At 46.8% G+C, this 19,221-nt stretch overlaps 1 protein-coding gene across 3 annotated transcripts in view; it reads left to right on the top strand.

The window, feature by feature from the left end:
• HLTF (helicase like transcription factor) overlaps positions 1-19,221 on the top strand; it is a 1,760,895-nt gene that overhangs the window by 1,702,069 nt on the left and 39,605 nt on the right. The window lies entirely within an intron of this gene.

The following is a 19,221-nucleotide window of genomic DNA, read 5'->3' as shown; positions in this document are numbered from 1 at the left end:
TGTCAGTAATTAACTTCCCCTCCCATCTGCCCATATATGACTAACATGTTTTACTGTGAAATCGTAATTAATGCAGAGTAAAATACAAACTAGTATTAACTTAGTATATCTGAGACAATGTACTGAGACAAGGAAGCGGACGACTGCAACGATGAAGATCATTCCGGTAAACCGAAGTGAGCAGTCTAGTTCTTTTGGGAATCTCATTAGTTCAGGAGAACTCACTTTCCCAATGTGGGATTTTAGCTGTAGTACAGCTGAGAAGCAGAGAGATCCTTCTGGGTTGCTGTGACTGGAAAAATGAAGCTGCTAGCTGGAGAGCGCAGCATGGATATGCAAGACCGACAAAGAGAGAGGACATAGTCTGCTGGGGAAGTAGAGAGAACAAACGTGGCCTGAAAGCCGACTGCTCCGAAGCTCACTTACCGAATAGACGTGAGAGCGTCTTAACATGTCCACAAAAACGTCAAGGCAAGGGCCGACCGCAAGATGGACGCGGAACAATGCGAACGAGAAAAAAAAGCGATAACAAGCACAAGGGCTACTGGAACCTCAGGGCAGGATCTCACAGCCTAGAGGACGTGAACCGAGAGCAAAGGTACGCGGGCTGGTGGGAAGGCAGAGGAGATCCAGGGAAGCTGAGAAAAGCACAGAAAGGACCAAATAAGGGTCAGAGAACATTTTGGTCTATTAACTGAGAGAAATACTGAAAACCAGGGGGAACAGTTACCCCGACCAATAATGGATATGTAACACATTAATGGCTAACAAGTAAGCGCAAGATAACAGGAACGTTAGCCTGGCCTAAGGGTGAACCAGGCTATTGTGAACAGCAATTGTGAGTCTGGGACCCACATCCAAGTGAAGTAGAGCACATAAGGGAGTCAGGGACTCTGCTTGAAAACAAGTTTAAAATGAAGTAATGATGCGTTTGGCAGGCGAGTATACCAAACAAGCCTGAAGGTGTATTGCGAGTCTGAACCCCGCATCAAGAAGCGAGGCTAAGAGTACAAGGGTCTGGGACCCCAAAGATAATTAGAAACTACAAGGGCTGGGGCCCTACATGAAAAAGGAGAACATAATTAATAACTGGGACTTGGCAGGAGAGTGCACCAAGTCCCCTCAAGTATTGTGAGTCTGGGATTTGCACCCAAAAATAGAAAACTTGATCAAAAGGCGTTTAAAACACTAAGACTGGGAAGCGTGTTGCAGTATTGTTTGGAAAACCACTTACTGTTTTTTTTAACCACTTAAGTGCCATGGACGAGGTATCTTGTACTTGGGATTACCTCCCTGTTGCCAAGGACGAAGTAGCTTGTCCTTGGCACTTAAGGGGTTAATGAAAGAGAAAACGTTAGAAGGCATTGAATGGCGAAATACCGAAATTGCCAAAAAAGGCCTTGGGACTGTGGGGGAAAACCCATGGCAGTTAAAAGGTTAAGAAGAGATTGGAATTATATTTGTCCCTTTTGAAGTCTAGGGCAAAGGAGCAACCCCCTAATATTGGCATACTAATTCTGGAACCCTTGGATCCGCGTCAACCGGGCTCTGATCCTTCTTGCAACATTGGCCTCCCTCAGTCTGGTTCACTACGGCCTTTCAGTCAAAACTTAACATTCAAGAGTCTCAATGTCCTTTTAAACAACCATTCAATGTAGACGACCTTCAGCTGGGTTCACGCTTGTCGACACAATGTTCACGGTTGCATTATGGTTCACCCCGCAGGCATCCCTCAATTGTGTTCACATTTGCCAAAATCAGATTCCTAATCTTGTCAGAAAGAGGGGCTCCTTTCCCCTAGCTTTCTCTCGGCATCCCTCAGTCGGGTTTACATAGCCAATCTAACACAGTTCATGATTTGCTCACTTCATCAGAAAGCGGGGGTTCCTTTCCCTTAGCTTTCTACTGGCAATGTGGCAGAGACTTTAGATTGTACAAAGGGTTTGACCTGACCCTTGTTTGACCACTCCGACACCTTACACCGGCCTCTTGGTATTTGTAGTCTCAACATAGGGAACCAGCCAGAGTCCTTATAGTGAACGCCCACGTGGCGCCTGACCACTCTGCAGCTGGTCCTTTACAGGGCTTGATTCAAAGTTCAAACATACAAATGTTCTTTGTTCACACAATGTTGCCGGTTGTCACCCTGGGGCACCATACCAGCCGGTTTCCTATCGGCTTTCTCCGACTCTCCAGCTTTCTCTGACTCACTGTCAGCGTTTCTTGTCTCTGGAGTTAAGGTCGGTACCACGGTAGCAGGTAAGTGAAGAGGGCGGCACTAGCTAGTAGGTATTATAAAGTTAAAAGGTCTTAAGTTTTCAAAAACTGTCAAAAATGGTCAAACTAAAATTATTAAGAATGATTTCAGGTGCAAAAGGGGAAATGCCTGAAGGCCACTTGAGACAAAGAAGGACTATTCAAAACGAAAACTAATGTTGCCACACGATGCCACTCCTTGGGGGACATAATGTCCCAGTGGTATGATGGCGGTCTCTATTCTGGATTATCCTAAATAGGAGGACCCACAACAAGACCGGTATATTACGCAGTTGCTTTCTGTAAGGAATCAGAAAATTCTATTAAAGCATGGTTAAGACAGCTGAAGGTCTTTGACCGTGTTCATACTTAATAGTGTAATGTTCAAATGTAACTTAAATTCAATAATTCAAATTCTGTTAAAACAAAGTAAACTTTTTATCTCATCAGTATAGGAGAGGTATCGATACAGATCATACTTAGGTTGTTGAAACATAATATTCTTAAACATAGAAGCATAATGTTAATGACACTAGTTTGTTCACATGTGCATCATAACATATCAAAACAGTGTCTAAAGTATTGGAGACTTGTGTTTACAACATTCACACAAGTGAAATGGTTATGCACAAATAAATTCAAAGTTCATCCAAAATAGCTAGCTTCTTTTCAGATTGTGATGTAGCCAACGCGTTTCGGATTTCTAATGATCCATCTTCAGGGCAAGTGAGCTATAAGTTCCTATAAAGCAGTGTTTGCTTGTAGATACCTAGAGGATTATAAAATAAACACTGTGTGGGTAAGTATATAGTTAATACATGCAACTAGGCAAGTAGATCATAGGTTGTACTGGACAGTACTGACCTCCAGACCCTGTCAGTAACGGTGTGTGTAGGGTCATGCCTATTCAAGGAAAAGGATAAACTCTAAATATTTCAGGGGTCATCTCAAGGAGGTAATAGGAATATGTCTTCAGTATTTATATCATTATGGAGTAACGGTAAAATAGGACTCACCCAGCTGAGATGCTAGTAATTGTAGCAGCCGGGCCGTGATAACAGAGCGATCATGTGGCACCCAAATTGCTAGTGCATGTAAGACAGGGGAGAGAAAAAAAGAGAAATCAAGTGGGTATGGGTACGTGAAGTATGGATATGTTAGCAATTAGAAGCTGGCTCCAGAAATGTTATCTCTCCCCTGTCGGGGTACACGCCTATAACCAGCTAGTAAACAAGTGTCCAGTTCTTTCCACATACAGAAGAATGACAAGCGCGTGCAGAGTGTCATCTGTATTTTCTATACAAGCTTGGCTGTGTTTCAACACAACCAATCTGCATTGTTGCAATAATAATAGTGACTCAATATATGCCACATTAATAATCTGTGCGATCTGTCTAAGCACGCTATTGGGATCGCGTACAAACACTCTGTGATGCTGGAAATGCATCGGAGGGACAGGGCCTCCGTATCCTTGTCCTTTACTGCCTTTTTATCGTGTGTTCTGTCGTATTTTCCGCGCAGGAGTTTGTGGGACTCCTGGCGGTGCAGCGCTCTTTTTGGTTTGGTGAACAGACCCGTGGGATACCCTTACGGCACCCATGGGTGGGGGTACAACCCTCTGCCCCTAGTGTATGTTTTTGGGCACCTGTGGGTGGCCCGCAGAGCAGGGTATGGTCTGGTGGCAGCTCCATGCTGACTTTGACAGGTGCGCTGAGTATGCTCCATTTTGGGATCCCCAGGCCCTGCCATTGGAATCAGTTGATTCCTGATGGAAAACAAGATGGCCCCTGTGGCCTCTTGATTTCTATTACCTATTACCTTGTTTTCCCAATGTCCTGGGAAGCCCTGACTCTGTCCCTTCCCCCTGACTGGCTGTTGGGTGGAAGTTCCATATATGGTGGTGTTGTGAAGTCCAGTCCAGACTGACTGGAGCCTTCCCAGTGACTGTATGTTGTGGGTACGCCCTGTGGGTGGGACCTGAGTGAATGGAGTGTGTGACCAATATGCACTTCTTGCTGTGGCTGTCTGGTTTCTGGTATGAGGGACAAAGACTGAGACAGCCCTGCCCGAAACTGGCCTGAATGCAGTGTGTATTGTTGAATGGCTGGGTACTTGTCCCAATCCACATTCCTTGTTGTGAGTATGTCTGAGAGGGAGGAGGATGGCCTGAATGCACTGTGTGCCTGATTGGCTGACTGACTGCATGAATGCCCTTCTGTATGATTGGCTGCTGAGTGTGACCCAGCCGTGTGGATGAGAGACAGAATAGTATATCTGGGGACCTCTCACCACTGGAAATTGTTCAGAAGCGTTCAGAAGCTGTGTCTACACTTTAAGAGTAACTGGAACTGCTGATCCTCGACGCCCAGCTGGAAGACGAAGACTTGCTGTTGCATTTGCTTTGACCCGATCTGAAAGCTGCCGAATTCGTCAAGGACTGATCCAAGAGAGGACCTGGTAAGGCGCCCTCTTCCCGTGCTCCGAGGGACCCTCAAGCACTGCTAACCTTCGCCGAAGCTCCCTGGAAGTCAGACCCTCGAAAGGCTGCCTTCCCGAGACGGGACCGCTGAGGAGAACGAAGCAAAGCACCCGGACTTCGCCGCTGTCGAAGTCTATTGCCGTCGACCAGGGTTCGCAGGTTTGTGTAACCGCTGGAGGCCCGTCGAAGTTGTGTTGCCCAGATGCGGGGACCCCGTGACGCCGGCGACCGGAGCCGCCCGCTCCTTTGCCTGAGAACATTTGAATCGAAGGACTCCCTTGTCTGCGCCGTCGACCACTTTATCTCGCCGGAGAAAGTCGAGGACGACCAACGTGCCGAGGAGAATCCGCCGGTGGGTTTCCCGCCACCTGAAGGCCACAAAGACTTTGACGACTCGACACCCTTGCTGAGCCACAGTTCTTTACACTCTTTGCGGTCCAGAACTATCATCACCGAGGTGCCCTGCACGCCTCTTCCTTGCAGGACGCCAACGCTCAGTCGTCGACGAGCACCGCTCGGATCGAAGCTGCCCCCTCATCGACGCCGTTCTACCCTGTTCACCGTCGGACGTTCGACGACCCGTGACTCCTGCTTTAAAGGGAGGGCACTCAAGAACGGTCGTCGATTCCCCGACGCTGAACGCAAGTTCACCTTCCTCGACGCATCTCGACGATCCGTGACTCCCGCTTTAAAGGGGGTCACTCAAGAAGGATCTGTCGACGCCTCAAGAACTCTACTCCACCCGGTACATTGGGGGGGTAAAAACATTATAGGAGGGAATAAGACTATTGAACAATATATGGACTGGGCTTGTGCTATATATCTTATTTTACAGGTTTCCCAGGTGGGGGGATCTCCATACAGAACTGTGCCTAGGTAACAGGGCCAGTATTCTGCCAATTGTGTCAACCATCTTGCTTTCACTCCTCTCTCTAGTGGATGGTTTCCTCTTTATTGATCTGTGACATTTTTACATGATAGTTGATGCACTTTAATAAGATCTAATATTGGTGGTACCACCTTAGAATTGTAGATATTTACCATTGTTGATTTTCCTGAGCACAAAGTAAGTTATTGTGATAGTGTACATAACCTTTGAATATTGATTATATAAAGACTGTGTTTTCAGTAATACAGTGTGTGGACATTCCTTTGTGGGGGCTTGGGGACTACACTGTACTTAAGAACCAGCCTGCATCACCTCCCTAGAAGCTAGGCCTTGATTGCTCGTCCATTGCTACCGTAATAGAGAATCTTGGCTGGGGTCTTCTGTGCCTCTCCTCTACCATATAGAGAGCAGAAGTACAGACACCCCCCCCCAATCTTTACACACTCGAGCACACAAGCCATTCCCAACGAAAAGACTACGATGTGATCCATAAAGATAACACTTAGAATAGTGATAAAATACAGTAAGTCACTTACCGATAGTACGCAAGTAGGATATCCAACCGACTGCTCTGAGGACGCGTGGCTCGGAATCCTCGTTGTATATATAGTCGCCATGGCACCCCTGCACATACGCGTCGGTCCCACATCGACAGGCCACTATCTTGTTGTGGGATAGTGTTGATGCCGGTTACTATGGCGATCGGTCAGGCATAGGAGCGCCTCTGCGGTAACGTGTTGCTGTATACAAACGGACATGTGTTTAAAGTGAGGTACAATTAAGGGATGTGGTCAGGCGATCGATCAGGCATAAGAGCGCCATATATATATATATGTGTGTGTGTATATATATATATATATATATATATATATATATATACACATATGTATTTGGAGTTGGGTATAGTACATGGATGTGGTCAGGCGATCAATCAGTCGTGAGAGCGCCTACACAATTACATGTTACTGTATATAAACCGATATGTGTTCACATAGACTGGAATCAGGTACAATTAGGAGGTGTGCTCCTATTGGAGAATCAGACAGATCACAGATATACGAATGATCGTATATGTACTAAAATTGGTACTTATGGGATTGACATTAAGGTCCTGGGACAATACAAATAAGGCTAAATTTGAAAATTGCTTGATACCTCCCATGTGGAAACATGGGGATCAAGTAAAAATTCAGGCATATAGGCTGTCATCACCAGAGGGGACAGCCTGTACGGGCGACATGGAGTTGTTAACAATGGCAACAGCAGGAGGAATCGCCGGCTCACAAGGAGTCCCGGGGGTACAGGTAAAGAGGGTGGGTAGCAGGCCAAGGGGCACAACCGCAGATAGATATCCAAGGGGTGCCCCTTGCCTGCTAAGTTTCTATGGGCAAGGAGTGAGACTACCCAGCAGTATATTCCAGCGGGGTGTCCCTCTCCATCCTAGAGAACAGTATGGAGTGAGTATTGTGGTGTTGAGGCTTAACTCATGCAAAGCTACTAAGAATGGGATCTCATGCAAAGCTACTAAGAATAGGATCTTGTATGTCATGTATACCTAATACCATGGTCTTACCTGTGAATGGACATTAGTTCATCCATGGTTTAGCTCTCGGGCCAGTTCCCGCTCATTCTAGATTTGAGTAGCACGAAGCTTTAAGGAGGGAAACCCAACGGAACCACTACAGTGGTAGCTCTACCTTATATTGGAAATAATATTCAAGCAAACAGGAGGTAGTTGGCTCTTATCAACAGTCACAGCAATTACACATTAAATCAATACTGTTTCATTATACAATATATATAATTTATTCAAAAATATTAAATGCTTAAAAAGCAAAAAACATCAATAACTATCTGTTGTTGCACAAAGTATTAAATACTAAAACACTGTCTAAAAACAATTAAATCATGACACAAATACCTAAATCTAGTAGGGTGATGTATGTACTGTAGACATAATTTACTAATTGGCTATTATAGGGGCTTTTGCCGTCTTAGAATAGTCAGGGCCCTTTTATTGGGGTATATACTTCTCCCTGGTTACTTCATGCCAGGGTAAGGGAACTCGACATGTTTCAGTTCTCGTACATCGTTTTAGGAACTTTCTTCAGGAGATATGTCTCCATATATTCAGTGTTACTATAAAAACAAGATAGGTTGCAGTGGCTTCAGTTGATTAGTTACAGCTCTTGTTGACAGTGAAAACGCCCATCTACGTTTGTAGCTGTGACAGGTCAAGTATGCAGAGAAAATTTTTAAGAGGTAGCGTCCAGATTAAAGCAGGGGTTTTCCTCTTGGTCGGTAGCTGAGCAAGAAATCGATCTAGCTCAACCTATTTTAGGATGTTTTCTTGAGTTGTAATTAGAGATTCTTGGTATATTCCCCAACTTGGTTCTATCGTTCAGATCAAATTAGAAAAGCGGTTGGTAGTCGCTGATGACATAGGACTGGAACTCAAACAAGTCTTTGGGTCTTAGGCATAGGGAGTTGACTTTAGTCGTGAACCCACATATCCTCTTTCACTGGACTAGTTCGGATGCACGGTAGATTGTGTCGGGTAGATTCGTTTTTCAATCACGTTTCTACACCGTTCTTAATATCAAGCTTCTTAAATAGAGGCTTTACGCTTCTCTGTTTGAATCTGGGGAAACCACAAACGTTCTTCGTTTACTCGTGGGGCCGCAGCCTTACTGTTTGTTAATAAGAGCTAGATTTGAGTAGCTACATCAATCACAATAGGTATATGGAATTGGTTAACTAGTCGATAGTTATATAAACACACCAGAGGATCAAAAGTGCACAGTTAAACACATAGAAATTGTTCAGTCTGCCATAACCATTAATTGCATTCTAAAGCATGTTGATAATCACCGGGTATATTCAATCAGCATTCTAAGTAGTTTACATGAAGCACATCAAATCAAAATCAATGTTCATTCCCCTCGAGCTGACCGAGTCCAGTAAATCAACCCATAGGATTTCTCTTTGAAGTAACTTATTTTGAATATCTCCACCTCTACTTCCCAACCTGATCTGTTGCAGGATAACACATTTAAGTTGCGCAACAGTATGTCTTGCTTGCATCTAAGACATGCCCCCGACACCCAGTCAACCGCCTGTGTTCATGCACAGGTACCAGCGCAGGCCCAGGTTCCCATGATACCCCAGGCACAGACCGTCACTGCAGCTCCACTCCAGGTGCAGCCCCAGGCGTAGCCTCTGGCGCAGCCCATCAGCAAGCCACAACTGCCCGCAGCACCCTACCAGCAGGCCCTGACCTGCAGGACACAGCGGGGGACACAGACGACGAGGAGGATCAATCAACCTCCTCCTCAGCTAGGCCCTTCCATGAAAGATTGGCCGGGGTGGCAGAATACTTGGGGATCCCGCAGCCACAGGCTGAGCAACCAGTGGGGGTCTTGGCTGAGGTGTTTACGATTCGGTCAACCACTAAAATGGGGATCCAGTTGCAGAAAGATATTGTCATTGGCAAAGAAGGGCTGGGTAAAACTACACTCTACACAGCCTACAAACAAGCACCTAGATGCCAAATATCGTCAGGCAGAGGGGGACTCCCTCGTGCTGTTAGTGCACCTGCAACCTCACTCTTCGGTTATAGCGGCAGCCTCTATGTATGCTAAGCCACAAACCTCCACGTCTACACCTACTTCGGCCCTCCTATGCAAGGATGAAAAACTCCTAGCGGCCTATGGCAAAAAAATATATTCTAATGCTACGCTCCACCTACGACAGGCTAATGCAAACGCTGTGCTAGCCGTGGTAAACCAAAAACGATGGCATGAGATTGCAGAATTCCTTCCTGAGCTTCCGGCCAACAGTCAGACGAGATTCAAGGTGGGGCTGACAGAGGCTAATATAGTAGCCCAGGACATCATGGAGTCGACAATGGCACATATAGACACAGGGCTATTTGTGTTGCGACTGACATGAAGAGGACAGCTTGGCTTAAGGCAACTAAGTTTAACCCTGATGTGCAGGAACACATTCTCGACCTGCCATTCGAGGGGGACGGGGGGACATGTTTCATTCATCTACAGACTAGGAGCTTGATAAAAAAGAAAAACTGCTCTGACAGTCAAGTCCCTTGCAATTTTAACTAAGCCCGCGCCTAAGAGATATAGCCCAAGCCACCCACGCTCTGACAGAGGTCGTACCTTTGGTGGCTTCAGGGGCTTCCAGGAGTGCTGCTCTAGGCAGCCGGACATGTTGCCCTTACAACACTGACGCAAGCAACACAAATCGTTGCACAAGGGGTTCTTCCAGTCCCCCTCGCAGGCACCACCCTCAGAAGGAAAGAAACAGTGACAGTGCCATCCAGATCCACAGTTCTCTGGTGGGGGGCAGGCAAGATTCGCGGGCCCATGGATTCTCAGTGGTTTCCTAAAGCTTCCACCTGCCGATACCTCCATCTCCTCTACCCCCCGCCCCCTTCTCTCCGACAGATTGGGACAGCAACTGTTCTGGCAGCGATCCGCTCTCTCATGGCGAGTCAGGCCGTGGAGGAGGTTCCATCCAGCCTCACAGCGAGGCATGGGCTTCTATTCCCGTATTTTTGCCATACAGAAAAAGAACCAGGCTGGCCTGAGAGTTGTACTGGACCTGTCAACTTTGAACCGTTCCCTACCCCTTCAAATGTCAAAGATGGTTACGCCAGCACTGATAGCTGAGACACTGTGTGGGGGAGACTGGATGTGCTTCCTGGATCTGAAGGATGCTTACCTGCGCATCCCAATTTGTTAGCCCGTTCGTTCGTTCGTTCGTTCCTATAGTTCAGGATCATGGGCTTTTATTTCCAATACAAGGTCCTCCCATTTGGCCTCAATTCGGCTCTGAGGGTCTTTACAAGGTTAATGAATGCGGTGGCAGCCCTGCTCAGAGTGGACGGCCACCACCTTTATCCATACCTCGACGACTGGCTCGTGCGCGCGGAGTACCCTGTGGGAGTCCAGTGCACGGCAGCCAGCCTAATGCACATGCTATTCGAATTGGGGTTCTCCTCAACCTCAAGAAATCAGTTAGTTCCCAAGCAGTCCTTAGCCGCCTTTGGACTGATTTGGGATACAAGGGTGGGAGAGAATCTTCCCCTCGGATGACAAGATCTCGGCAATCAAGAGGGCCATGGGGCATTTCCTCAGCAGACTACTAACTTTGGCATGGTTGTACCAACACCTGCTTGGAATAATGGCAGCTTGTCTCCTGGTGGTGCCACATACAAGGCTCAGAATGAGGACGCTGCAGCAACACTTCTCAGCCTCTTGGAATCCAGAAACAGGCTCTCAAGCGCCTCTAGTCAGCATACCACAACACCTGAACCAGGATCTCTAGTGGTGGACAGAGGCCAACCTGTTAGTGGGCAGGCCGTTCAGACGACCACTACTGGAGGTCACCATTACCACGGACTCCTCCCTGGAGGGATGGGGGGGGCTACCCTAGATAACCAGTGTCTACAGAATCTGGTCACTGATTCAACTGGACACTGGCAGGAACAACTGGAGCACATCCACTGGCTCGAAATAATGGCCATCTGGCTTGCTCTCAAAAGCGTTCCTCCCCATTGTAGGCAACAAGTCGGTTTACATTCAGACAGATAGCTCCACGTGCATGTATTACATCAACAAGCGAGGGGCACCAGGTCTCCTCCCCTCTGCAGATTGTCCATCGACATGTGGGAGTACGCACTATCGAACAACATTTACCTCTTAGCAGTCCACCTCCCGAGGGAGTCCAACCTGGAGGGGGACAGACTCAGCAGGCGTGGTGTCGACAACTATGAGTGGCAGTTGAACGAGGGTGTCCTGAGGGAAATCTTAATCAGATGGGGCCACCCTCAGGTAGACCCAGAGCAACAGGAGATGCCACCAGTTTGCGTCCTGGATGGGGCAAGGCAGGGGTCTCTGGGGGATGCGTTGCAGAGTCATTGGAACAACATGTGTGCATACACTTTGCCCCTACCCCTTTGATTCACAGGGTCATCTGCAAGGTCATGGAGTTGCAGAGGCTTTGTCTTATCTTAATAGCACCGCAGTGGCCAGCCAGACCTTGGTTCTCAGAACTCCTCCGACTGTCGGATCAACCTCCAGTCCTCCCATTGGGACCAGTCCCCCTACTATCCCAGCAGGGAGGTACGGAGGTCCATCCCGCTCCGCAGAAGTTAGCCCTAGCAGCCTGGTTCATGAAGACGTCACCCTAAAACATCTGCACTTGTCTCAGAACAACTTGGCTATCATTCAGGGGGCAAGAAGCAGCTCCACCAGGAGCCAATACAAGAGCAAATGGACCAGATTCTTTCACTGGGCCAAGGCAAATTGCGTAAACCCTCTGGCATGCACACTAGACACGTGCTGTCTTTTTCCACGCATCTGGCATATTCAAGTGTGCATGTAGACACCTGCGTAGCTACCTGGCGGCCATATGGGGCTTACAAAAACTCAGGAAATAAACCTCTTCTCCTCCTCCAATCCGGTGGTCAAAAAGCACTTGGCGCGTCTGACCAGATTGTATCCCCCGGCCAAGCGCCCACACCCAGTCTGGGACCTTAACATGGTGCTAGGCGCCCTGGCCCACAATCCTTTCCAGCCCATGGCGTCAGCAGATATCAGGCTGGTTACTATAAAGGCTGCTGTACTGGTTGGCATTACCTCAGCGCGCAGGTTCAGTGAGATACAGGCGCTAATGGCATCAGAGCCATATACCACATTTCACCGGGACAAGGTGGTGCTGAGGACGCACCCTTAATTTCTCCCAAAGGTCGTGTCATCTTTTCATCTCAACATTCTTTCCAGATCCAAAGGACGAGGCACAGAAGATGCACTGTCTCGATGTCAGACTTGCTCTAAGATTTTACCTGGACAAGACTAAGAGCTTCCGTAAATCGGATGACCTGTTTGTCACTTTCGGTTGGTCAACACCAGGCTGTCAAGCATCCAATGTCTTAATAGCGAGGTGGATGGTGTTGGCTGACCAGGAAGCGTACGAGGGGCAGCATATGTCTTTGCCAGCAAACATGCACACCATAACAGCCAAGGACATGGCTGTGGCCTTCCAAAGACCTGTTTCATGGCAGACTATCAGCAAGGCGGCTGCTTGGGCTTCCCCATCGGCCTTCTGCAAACACTAATTCTTGGATGCCAGCGCCAGATCAGAGGCAACATTTGGCCAGGCGGTTTTAAAAACCCTGTTTTCTCAGGGGTGCAACTCTCCTGCCCCGGGCTGCATTCAGTTGTAATCGTCCATACAGTATGTAGGAAAGGGGACGGGACGTAGGAGTAATTATATGTTGCTCACCATAGTGACTAACCTACTCGTAGTCCCCTCTCCTCCATACGTCGCACCATCCTCCCCTTTATTAAACCTGCATCATTAAGCAATTGTAATATAGCCAACGCGTCAAAGGGGGCTGAGGAGTGGCGCTGGTGGGCGGAGTCAGGGGAGCGCATGCTCCCGGGGCCGCGCACATCTAAATTTAAAGGGGAAGACAATTTTATCTGGTGGAAAAGGTTCTGTTTCCCGTCCCTAGCGAGAGATGCCCATACAGTATGGAGAAAAGGGGACAATGGACTAGTGTCACTACGGTGAGTAACATATAATTTGTATTCTATTCAAAAACATTTTGTAACTTCTGTTTCACCTTTGATCCTTGTAAGGTGCTTTGAGATACTCTGGCCAAGGCCAGAGCTGAAAACAAATTTGAAAAATGAATAAGAAAGCCTGGAGACTGAGAGAAGGCTGTAAGGCAAGAGCAGGTTGGGAGGCGAGAGACAGTCAGGAGGCTAGGTGGCTAGATACAGTCAGGATGATGGAGAATAAGAGAAACCCATGCGGCTGGGGAGAGAGAGCAGAACGCGGAGAGCACCAGTCCAAGGAGGAAGTGACAAGACCAGGAAGAGAGGTGATGAAGGAGCCAGTATACAGAAAGAAGGAAAGTACCTTGAGAGCAGAAAGTGATGAGTGTACAGGAGGAGGTAGCACGATAGTCAAGGCACCCTGGGGAAGGAACAGTGAGATGAGAAGAGGAAGTGGTGAAGGAACACTAGCAGAAAGTCCTATTAGAGGCTGGAGAATTAAGAATCGACAGGAAAGGCTTGAACAGACACAGAAAGTGAAGTGCCACAGTTATGCCCTGCAGTTGGTTGGCCAATGGAGGCGGTAAAAGCACATGGTGCAGCGATGAAGAGGTGTTAGCAGATCTGCTTGTGGGAGGAGTGAACATGAAAACAAAGGGAGAAACAGAAAGCAAAAAGCCTATGAATGAGAATAGGGAGGTGCAAGGACGACAACCTGGCAGATTGGGGCTAGTCTGGAATCCATAAGCTTAGGAGTCTCTCCAGAGACCGCAGCTAAACTTCCAAAGATGGAGCAGACACCTATGAGAGTGCAGTTGGTGACCCTCATCTTCCTTTCAGTAGTTGCCCATCTAAGGACAATGGCAGTGTGCAATACCTAGAACAGGCCACTTCAGTACAAGTGAAGAAGAGAACAATAACTACCAAACATGTGGACAGAAGTGTTGTGTTTGAAGTTGCAACATTTAAAACTGTGAGTGATGATCATTCCCCATAGAATGCCAGGAAGAGGGACCATGACTTTGTGACTGTGAAACTTGGAATTAACGTTTTGCCTGTTTGCTTTGAACCCAAAGACCAAGCCATCCTTTTATCTTTTTGAGTTGATCTATTTAAGTTTCATTACTTTGCAAATTATACTCCTTTAAACTGCTGCTTTGGTCTGTGTTTCGAATTGATTCTTACTCTGCTTCGGACCACTTCCAATCATGATCTGAATCTGTTAGATCTCCACAATGTACTGTATCTTTTTTTCAGACATGGCCTTTCAGTCAATATGAAGAAAACCTCTGGTCCATTTTAGCAGCTGACCTTCATTGGTTGCATCTCTGGCACAAACAATGCATGTTTTTATTTCACTGCAAAAAGTATGAGACATTCAGATCATATTTCACTTCCTTCCCAGACATTCCACAAATGTGGGAGTCCTACCACCTTTGGGACTCCTAGCCGCTTGTGCGTTATCTGTTCCGATAGTCAGCCTCATGTTTTGGTGGGTACAGTTACATTTGGCAAACAGCCCCATTCCAAGGAGCTGCTTTTAGCTCCTGCTGAAGAGCACCATATTTCGGGCCCCTCTGCATACTTAATTTGCCATAACAACTAGCTGTATCGTTAGTCTGCCATTCTGCCTATTGTGTGATGCACTGACTGCCATCTTTATGTACCTGTGTAATTAGTGCATGCAAATTTCATAATTCCACTGCTCTTGTGCAGGACACAGCATTTACATTTACAGCTAGAAAGTGTGCCATGTTATCTGCGCTCTAAAACAAGAATTGTGACTTTGCTTGTCACATTTTAGGTAAACAATGCATTTAAATACAGTTGCATTGGACTTTCTCCTACTAAATAAATGTGCTCTCTCGAAAACGTGAGGTTTTGTAAAGTAATTCATTAGTCCATGTGGCTTTGTGCTACCCTGAACTTTCAATACATTAGGTGTTTGTTTTTGCGACATTGTTTAGCAGTTCATGTGCACCTTTTTTAATAGCTTTCAAAGCACTTCAGTGCTATGCTGGTGATAAATCTTGTGTTATGCTGTTCGCAATAGATAATTGTGGGGATAATTGGTCACATCTTGCTCAGTAATATGAAATATGATAGTGTGCCCGAAAACAGGAGAGGCCCAAAGTGGTATCATGTGATACAGCATTTACGTCGGGATAGAAAAAAATGGAGGGGAGAAGTGTTCAGAAGATGTGGCTGAGAAAAAAGGGAAAATTAAAAAACCTGAAGCGTGTGAGAGCACGAAAAGGGGAAGGTGATGGGGGAGGCATAGAGGGAAGGAAGTTACACTGTCAAGGAGAAACGTGTGAGAGGATAGTGGAGAAGAAAAGAATTTCCAGAGACCGGAGGAGGAGAATTCCTAGGAAGACGAAAAGAGGGTTAGTGGGGTAACATCCTCAAATAGAAGAGGATGGTGAAAGGGGCTTCTTATCTCCAGGAAGCAAAGACAGAGTGACACCAAAGAGACAGACGAAAGGCCAAAAACTGGGCCAAAGAACGAAAGAAGAAAAGGTAGAATCCCTGTCCAAAATGAAAGGGGTTAAAGAAAGGCCAAAACTCTGGCCAAAGAAAAATCAAAGAAGGTTGAAACCATGGCCACAGAAGAGGGTGAATTAACAAGCTTACGGACTGGGTGGGGAGAATGTGGAGGCCATGGCTGAGGGAAAGGCAGAGGTCGTCCTGAGCAAGGAAGGAGATAGTGAGCCATTCCTGAACTAATGAAGATAAGTTGTCAGGTCGCCTGTGCACTAACCCTGGGAGAAGATAATCGGAAGGAGTGACCGCAATATCCCTTGTGAAAGATTAGTACCTTGCGTAGACAATTTTACATTGTGGGGAAAGGCTTGACTACCCCAAATCAAATAACCATCCTGAAAAAAATAAATCGCGTTGGCTGCTGAATGGGGACTAGATCAATCAAATGAAAAAATAGCTGGCATGCCAAATGCCTCCATTCCTAATAGTGTAACTGTGGGGAGACCCTTTATCTGCAGCATTGCTCCAGGTAAAGTAAATAATTGTTTTGGCATTCCTTGGGGGTCTTGCTGCTACCAGGAGAAAAAATGAAATCTAACAGAGCAGGAATGAGCGTGAATGAAGATTACCAAGGCGGCTAGCGCAGGTAGTCTTGATTCTATTTAAGACTCGGAGGCGAGCATTATGCTTAGCTCTTTTATTGCTACTTCCCATAGCAGCCACATTTTAAAACTCTGAACTTCAAAATACAAAACTTTCATCTCTTTTTGCAAAAACACCACCAAAAATAGAAAGAAAAACAGTCCACATGACCACTGCAACTTGGGACTAGACTACAAATCCCCACAAGCCCATAAGGTCCTTGTACTCTTGACCTCCACCTCTGCACCAATCCATGGTCATCACAGTCCATGCCTCACTTCCTGTCCCAACTCCTTCCTCTTTCTTTGATGATTTGACAACCATAAACTACGAACTCGTTCAACATAAAGCAGAACTGGCAACGACTAGATGCTTTTCCAAGATAATTCCATGTACTCCTTCCCTTCGAGGCCCCTTCTCCTTCAGCTTTTCTTGGCTTCCTCCCCAAGAACCAAACACATCATTAGGGTGGGAGTACGCGGTCTCCAGTTACGAGACATCAACAAGATAATTACATCAACAAGATCATTAAACAGATAATTCGAAAAACCCATCATTCTATTTAAATCATCAACTTCACCATCAAGATGACCACCTTACATCATCATCCATTCCTTCCCCGCGTACAAGGGCAGGAATAATGCTCACCTCCGAGTCTTTAATAGAATCAAGACTACCTGCGCTAGCCGCCTTGATAATCTTCATTCTATGACAAGACCGGAGGCAAGCATTATGCTTGTTCAAAGCTTTTCAACACCATCTTAGCCAAAGAATCTACAGGTTTGAAATAGAAAGTTCTAAAAGTAGATTCTGAAGACCAATCTGCTGCTTTTAAAATATCATGCAAAGAGACTCCTGCTGCAAACGGAATGCGCTCCAAAAATGTCTAAGTCCATGTCCGCCCAACACATGACTTCTCGAACCCACCTAGATATTGTGGCTGTAGCTACGGCATGAAAAGGCCTCCTACGCGCAATCAGTAACTGCCGTACAGCAGCTGGTCTCACACTCTTGGTCACTCTCTCATACTCTTTAATGCAACGCGCCACACACAACTTGGGTTCATCTGGAAAGTATGGATATGAAATAACTGTACAAGCACTCTTAGTTCTCTGCGCAACTTGATACGCTACACCATCCGGATAGAAGATCTTTCTGTCTACTTCGAAGGCGTTCCCATCCGAAAACCCTTCTACATGACACTACACAACAACATAGCTTACTTGCCCGACAAGCGCTTAACTGTCAAACTATCATTGTCCGGCCATTGCTTAAATAGTCGGAAAACCTTTTTGACGTCCCACATCAGAGTATTTGGGAACGGCGGCTTCCACGTCTTCACCCCTCTCTATAGTCGAACTACTGCTGGATGTTCCCCGATAGGACGACCCTCGTACCTCTCATGTCCTGCAGATATTGCAGGTCTATAGACTCCTAACGTACGGAAAGCTTTCCCACTCGCCGACATCTCCGTCAGAAAATTGAGAGCATGTACTATAGATGCTGAAACGGGATGAACACACTGCTGTACGCACCATCCTGCCCACTTCTCCCAAACTTCTGAGGTTTGGCACTGATGTGTGACCCGGAGGGAGGGGGTTTCGAAGAGTGGGGGCTCTTCCGGGTCTTATCCACCCCCTTTCGCGGAGCTGCCTGCTTCTCAGACGGACCTTGAGACGTGCCCTCTCCTGGGCTGAGCTCTCTCGGCTTTTGTTTAGGGACCGTCGTTGTGAGGAGGGATTCTAGCACCTCTAGGCGCTCCTGGATGGGCCTAACACCTTGAGATACCGCTACTGCCAGCAAATCTCCCAGGGCCCTCTTGAAACTGAGGGACAGGTCCTAGTCAGCGTCCCACTCCTCCTCACTGTATTCAGGAGTAGAGCTGGCCTCCTCCATCATTGCAGAGTTCTGCTCCCTAGCTGAGCACTCCTTTTTCTTTTTTTTTTGGTCCCTTTATAGTAATCCGAATACTCTTAATTTCTTTATATTCTTTTTAAAAAAAAATTTGTGTGCGCTTTTTTGTGCGTGCCAATGCCTTGCAGAGGGCAGTCAGAGCGAAAGGCTTGCTGCACAAGTCATAAAACTGAAGAAATCGCTAAAAACAGAGGCTCCGTGGACAGAAGCATTCACCAAACATAACAGAGCGCCGAATTCGCTTTGAATAAGCGAAATCGCGCATGCGCGATGACGCGCTGCACACGTGACCCGCTCCAAAATGCGGGTGTTTTCTTCTAAAGCTATGCATGCGGCCGTGACTGCTTTAAAGGCTCCCAAGACACCATACTATGCGGGGGAGCACCGGTCACCTAACGCGAGCAAGTTGACTCGCGGCTCCGGTCCTCTCCCCGCCTCGACCGCTCTCCGTGCCTTCGCGCGGCGCCCCGAGTGGAATAAACCTAATAAGGCTAATGAGGTATGCAACCCTATCACAACTCTGGGGTGACTGATAACCCACACTACGATCTCATGCTCACACCTTCCAAGCCACTCTGCCTCTCATAACTTCATGAAAACACTCAACAGTTATAGAGACTTAATGAAGGTGACTTATCTGCTCAGGAAGCAGCAAAGAAAGAGGAAGGAGTTTGGACAGTAAGTGAGGTATGGACTGTGATGACCATGGATTGGTGCAGGGGCGGAGGTCAAGACTACAAGGACCTTATGGGCTTGTGGGGATTTGTAGTGCCAAGTTGCAGTGGTCATGTGGACTGTTTTTCTTTATATTTTTGGTGTTTTTGCAAAAAAGAGAAGAAAGTTTTGTATTTTGAAGTTCAGAGTTTTGAAATTTGGCTGATATGGGAAGTAGCAATAAAAGATAAGCATAATGCTCGCCTCTGGTCTTGTTATAGAATATTAAGTGTGGAAGGTGTTAGACATTACAGGTGTTC

This window comes from Ambystoma mexicanum, chromosome 10 (assembly GCF_040938575.1).
Source record: "Ambystoma mexicanum isolate Mex_15411 chromosome 10, UKY_AmexF1_1, whole genome shotgun sequence".
In the NCBI taxonomy this organism is placed as follows: domain Eukaryota; kingdom Metazoa; phylum Chordata; class Amphibia; order Caudata; family Ambystomatidae; genus Ambystoma; species Ambystoma mexicanum.
Note: the sequence above shows the minus strand (reverse complement) of the source record. Positions and strands in the feature narration are given on the sequence as shown.